Raw genomic sequence first — 6,490 nt, forward strand, 5'->3', positions numbered from 1 at the left:
ATCTCCTGACCTCGTGATCCGCCCGTCTCGGCCTCCCAAAGGTTTAACAACTCTAAGGTGAGCTTGCGCAATCAAGATTGCAATCTGGTCCAAGTATACTGTGAGTGTTTGAACAGTATTGTGAGGCAGAAAAGACCATTCAACTAAGTCCTCACTCTGAACTATAACCCCTGTAGCAGATTGGAGAGTAGGGAACACAATGAACTGTAATGGTAAACTTGAGTCTATCCTATTAAGCTCGGCCTGTTGTATTTTTTCTTTAATCGTTTGTAATTCTTTGGCAGCCTCAGGAGTCAGTTCTTGTTTACTATTGAGAGCAGGGTCTCCTCTTAAAACAGAGAACAGATTAGACATAGCATAGGTAGGGATTCCCAAAGTAGGTCAAATCCAATTGATATCCCCTAAAATTTTTGAAAATCATTTAAAGTTTTCAGAGAGTCTTTTTGAATTTGAACATTTTGGGGTTTAATTTCCCTTTCCTGATCCTGCATTCCCAAATATTGGAAAGGAGTGGCCCTTTGAATTTTATCTGGTGCTATGAGCAATCCAGCATTGGCTACCACCTCCTGTAAATATGAATAACACTGGATAAGTCAGTCTTGATTTTCGACTTCACACAATATGTCATCCATAAAATGAATGATATACGAATCGGGAAATTGATCTCTCACAGGTTGAATAGCCTTCCCCACAAAAGTTTGACAAATAATAGGACTATTCAACATACACTGCAGCAGGACTTTCCAATGATATCTGGCTGCTGGTTCCTTGTTGTTTTTCATAGCAGGAATAGTAGAAGCAAATTTCTCAAAATCAGACTCTGCTAGAGGAATATTTAAAAAGCAATCCTTCAAATCTATAATTATTAATGGCCAGTCTCTAGGAATCATGGTGAAGGATGGAAACCCTGACTGCAGGGTCCCCATCGGTTGGATGACTGCATTGACTGCTCGTAAGCTGGTTAGCATGCGGCATCTACCGGATTTTTTTCTTTATTACAAACACTGGTGAATTCCATGGAGAAAATGTGGGCTCAGTGTTTCCTTTGTTTAATTGCTCTTTGAGTAATTCCTGTAAGGCCCCCATTTTTTCCTGAGAAAGCAGCCACTGCTCCACCCAAGCAGGATTTTGGGTCTTCCATTTTGAGGGAATAGAATTTGGAGGCTCATAAGTGACTGCCCCTAAAAATGGTAACCTAATCCTTAACTGCACTCATTTTTTACAGTAACCTGTATGGGTTCAATAATGCCCATCTCCTGTTTTCCTAGACATTTTCTGGGAACATAGCCCATGTTTGTCATTATTTTTTGACTAGCTTGACCGTACCAGGGAGAAGGGATTGAAATTTCTGTGCCCCATTGCTGAAGCAGATCTCTCCCCCATAAGTTAACAGGAATGTATGTAATTAGGGGTTGTATTGTGCCTTTCTGTTCTTCTGGACCAAGACAAGGTAAGATAAAAGTACTTTGGAAAACTTCTGAAGCAGTTCTGACCCCAACAAGATCCACTGGGGCCTTTTGTTTAGGCCAGTTTTTTGGCCATTGATAAAGAGCTATGATCGACACATCTGCTCCTGTGTCGACCAGACCCTCAAATTGTTTTCCGTGAATAGTGACTGTACAAATAGGACTATTGTCAGAGACTTGATTTACCCAATAGGCAGCCTTGCCTGCTGCATTTGTGCTTCCAAATCCTCCTGTTCTTTTTTCTGAGCTTTCTCCTAACTTAGCATGTGGTAAAAGCAACAGTAGAGCTATTCTGTCACCTGGATTAGCACTCCAGGGAACAGTGGAGGAGATAACAATTTGAATTTCTCTCTGGCAATCAGAGTCCACTACTCCAGTATGTACTTGAATTCCCTTTAAGTTTAAGCTGTACCTTCCCAGTATACGTCCCACCGTGCCATTTGGCAATGGGCCATAAACTGTTGGAACCTTCCTAGGAGTCTCCCCAGGAAGGAGGGATAAGTCTTCAGTACAGCATAAATCTATTTCCCTGCTTTTAGCTGTGGAGGGGGACAATTGCTGTACATTTGTACAGGGATAGACTGGCCAGGAACACTCCATTTGGAGTCAGGGATGTCCCATCCTGAATTGGGAATGCCCCGTTTTGAATCGGGGCCTGGGGCTGGCCCCTCTGTCTGTTTCCCAGTGAGGGCTGTCCGCTGTTATCAAACTTTGAATGACATTGATTAGCCCAGTGTTTTCCTTTTTTTACATCTAGGACAGGTACCTGGTTCCCTGCTTTTTCCTACTGAATTTTGCCTTTTTTGGCTCTTTGTACATTCTCTTTTTGTATGTTCTATCTGTCCACAATTATAGCAAGATCTAGAGAACACTCGTGTGTTTTTTGTTACCCTTAGTCCAGTCATTGCCTGAGCAAGGAGGATGGCCTTATATAAGTGCTCCCTAATGCCATCGCAGGCTTTAATGTATTCACTTAAAGTCTTTTCCTCATTTAGATCTGCCTTTCCCTTAATAGGTCTAATTGCTGCCTGACATTCTATATTAGCATTTTCATAAGCAAGCAGTTGAACTTTCCTGGCATGAGAATCCGAAATAACCGTTGTTTGTTTGTTTGTTTGTTTGTTTGTGACAGAGTCTTGATCAGTCACCCAGGCTGGAGTGCAGTGGCACGATCTCAGCTCACTGCAACTTCTGCCTCCTGGGTTCATGCCATTCTCCTGCCTCAGCCTCCCGAGTAGCTGGGACTACAGGTGCCCACCACCATGCCCAGCTAATTTTTTTGTATTTTTAGTAGAGAAGGGGTTTCACCATGTTAGCCAGGATGGTCTCAATCTCCTGACCTCGTGATCCACCCACCTCAGCCTCCCAAAGTGCTGGGATTAAAGGCGTGAGCCACCATGCCTGGCCTTGAAATAGCCTTTTGAGCTATGTCTTGCAAACGGGTGATAAAATCTGGATAAGGCTCCCTTGGACCCTGTTGAGCTGAGTTAAAAGAAGGATAAGTAGTACCAGAGTTGTGATTTTTTTCCCAGGGTCTTAGGCATATACTTCTGAGCTGATCAACAGCCTCATCACCCATTACCATCTGTTGATCTATAGTACCCCATGCCTGTCTGATTCCGAGCAATTGATCAGATGTGATATTAACAGGAGGTTGAGCTTGAGCATTTCTGTGTTCCTGATTTGTTGCTTCATCCATCCACCAAGTTTTAAATTGAGAGGGGGACAGGGTGGATCAGGCTAATGACTCCCAATCCATAGGTATTAAACACCAGTTATAAGCCACAGATTGTAACAAGGAATGAACATAAGGAGAATTTGGCCCATACTGTCCTATAGTTTGCTTTAAGTCTTTTAATATTTTAAAAGGAAATGGCTCCTAGTATGCCAGAGCCATTATTCTCTGGGCTCCTCAGCTGGCGAAATAATTACCGGAAACTGCCAAGCATCCAAATCCCCAATTTCTCGTGCTGGGAAATTGGATGCTTGGATTGTCCGTGGGCCATAATTTGTATTTGGGCCAGCTTGCAGCATTCCTCTACTGTAATTAACAGGTGGACAAGTCCAATCATTCCCTCACTGTAATTGGCTGTTGGGCAAGCCTGAAGCTTCCCTTTGCCATAGTTAATGGTGGGGCGTGCAACAAGGGAAGTGGCAAGCTGCATCTCAGGCTCTTGTTCCAAAAATTCATAAGGCTCAGTCAGGGGTGGCTGTTCCAGACCTTCCCCTAAAGGCGCAGTAGGTGGCACTATTTCTGCAGTAGGTGGAACTGTTTCTTTCATAAGTTTTTGGAGGTTAGCATATATAGCTTCCCGTTTCTCCCCCCTTTTTAAAGTAGACTGTGATGGTTCACTTTGCTGATCATCAGACTCTTGATTATTAAACTTTTCTATGTCATCCTGAAACTCCTCCTCCTCCTCCTCAGTGTGGAAGTGCTCCAGTCCTGTTTTAATTGCTGACCACATAGACCAAGCGGAGAAGGGAATATCGTGGCCCTCTTGTTGTGCTCGTTTTAAGTCTGGTCTGACCTCGTCCCAATCTTTTACATTCATGGTTCCATATTCCAGGAACCAAGGAGAACGCTTTTCTACAAGATGGAACAAAGATCAAACTTACTTTCAGGCTGACCCATATTTTCCCAAGGTTACCCTGGAATTCTCCGAGTGCCATGCTTACCTATAGAGCCTGAAGTAAAAATGTACTCAGGCATCCTTCATCAGTCATCCCCCACTTTCCACACTCTGGCGTTTCTTCACCAGATTATTTGTAGAGATCATGGGGAGCCCCATGTTGGGCGCCAGATGTTGGGGAACCAGCCCCACACCACCCAGTGGGTACCCTGAGTCCGGTGGAAACAAAGGAGTTAGAAAGAGACAGAATAAGCATTTAAAAGGCGGGTCCAGGGGACCGGAGTGTCGGAGGCTTACTCATGGCCCAGAGCTCTCAGGCTCTGCCCAATTTATTGGTTTACAAGCTCTTTGTTCTTAGGGCAAATGGGAGGGGAAGGAAGGGATGAGGAAAAGGATTAATCACTGAAGGAGAACTCGTGAGTCATTCAATAATATGTATAGCAGTGGCGGTTTCTGTGAATTTCCCTGAACAAAAGCATGTGTCTAAACTACTTAAGATCTTTAATTTATTGGGACTGAAACGAGTTGGAGTGGGTTTCAGGAGGAGTCAAGATGTTTGATTATACTCCACTGCTTCAAGGGAGTGTTACCTCCCTGAGCAACCTGTGGAATGCTTCTGAGCGGTTATGCCCTTGGGGCATAGAGACATGAAGGCAATAAGGAGACTTTTCTCCTCAGAGGCCGCCCATGGCTTCCCATGGGTGTCTGACACAGGGAAGACCAACTCGATTGGCACCCCAGAAACTCTCTTTCCCACAGGTCTCAAACTCTTGACCTCAGGTGATCCACCTTCCTTGGCCTCCCAAAGTGTTGGGATTACAGGCATGAGCCACTGCACCTGACTAAAACAGGTATTTTAATACATCCCTTCCATATTAAATTATGTTAAAGAAGGTAGAGTAAGTAATGAGCTTGATGGAGAGATAAATGAAAGACATAAAAAGAGATTTGAAATAGAACTCTGGGCCGGGCATGGTGGCTCATGCCTATAATTCTAGCACTTTGGGAGGCTGAGGTGGGTGGATTGTCTCAGCTCAGGAGTTTGAGTCCAGCCTGGGCAACATAGTGAAACCCCGTCTCTACTAAAATACAAAAAATTAGCTGGGCGTGGTGGTGTGCACCTGTAATCCCAGCTACTTGGGAGGCTGAGACAACAAAATCACTTGAATCCGGGGGCAGCGGTCACAGTGAGTCGAGATCATGCAATTACACTCTAACCAGGGTGACAGAGTGAGACTCCACCACAAAAAAACAAAAAAAAAAAAAAAAAGAAAAAAGAAAGAAAGAACTAGAACCTCTGGATATGAACAATACAACATCTGAAATGAAAAGTACATGGGTAGGATTAATAGCAGCTTAGACATTGTAGAAGAAAAGATTAGTGAACTTGAAGATACAGCACTAGAAACTATCAAAATGAAAGATACAGAGAAAAAAAGACTGAAAAAAAAAAAAAGAGAGAACACTGTATTAGAGATTCATGGAATATCATTAAGTGGCCTGGTGTACATTTAATTTGAGTCCCAGAAAGAAGAGATAAAAGGGGAAGATAGAACTCCTAGGTTCAAGCAATCCTCCCACCTCAGCCTCCCAAGTAGCTGAGAATATAGATGTACACCATGACACTGGGATTTGAGTTGTTTTTAAGTTCACTGATTCTCTTAGCTAAACTGAGTCTACCAATGAACTGTCAGAGCCATTCTTCATATCTGTTACCATGTTTTTTATTTTTAGCACTTTCATTTGGTCCTTTATTATAGTTTTCTTCTCTCCTGACAGTCCTTTGTTTTTTTTTTGAGATACCACACTTTGTTGCCCAGGCTGGAGTGCAGTGGTGCAATCCCGGCTCACTGCAACCTCCACCTCCCAGGTTCAAGTGATTCTCCTGCCTCAGCCTCTTGAGTAGCTCTGGCTATAGGTACATGCCACCATGCCTGGCTAATTTTTGTGTATTTTTAGTAGAGGCAAGCTTTCACCATGTTGGCCAGGCTGATCTCAAACTCCTGATCTCTAGTGATCTGCCTGCCTTGGCCTCCTAAAGTATTGGGATTACAGGCATGAGCCATGGCACCCTGTCAGTCCTCATCTCTTTATGCACATTTTCCTCCTTTTCCACTAGAGCCTTTAACATGTTAATATTAATTATTTTAAATTCTCCATATAATAAGTGGATTATTTTAAAGGTCTTCATCCTCACTGTCTTCACATTGAATAGGCTGAGGAGGAGAAGGAAGGGGAGGGGTTGGTCTTGCTATCTGAGGAGCAGCAGAGGCAGAAGACAATCTGCATGTAAGCAGACCCATACAATTCAAAACTGTGCTGTTCGAGGGTCAACTGTATTTGGAAGCTATGATGATGGCTTTAGTGTATACTTTTAGTAGAATCATGTAGTTA

Source organism: Colobus angolensis, unplaced genomic scaffold (assembly GCF_000951035.1).
Source record: "Colobus angolensis palliatus isolate OR3802 unplaced genomic scaffold, Cang.pa_1.0 Scaffold78, whole genome shotgun sequence".
In the NCBI taxonomy this organism is placed as follows: domain Eukaryota; kingdom Metazoa; phylum Chordata; class Mammalia; order Primates; family Cercopithecidae; genus Colobus; species Colobus angolensis.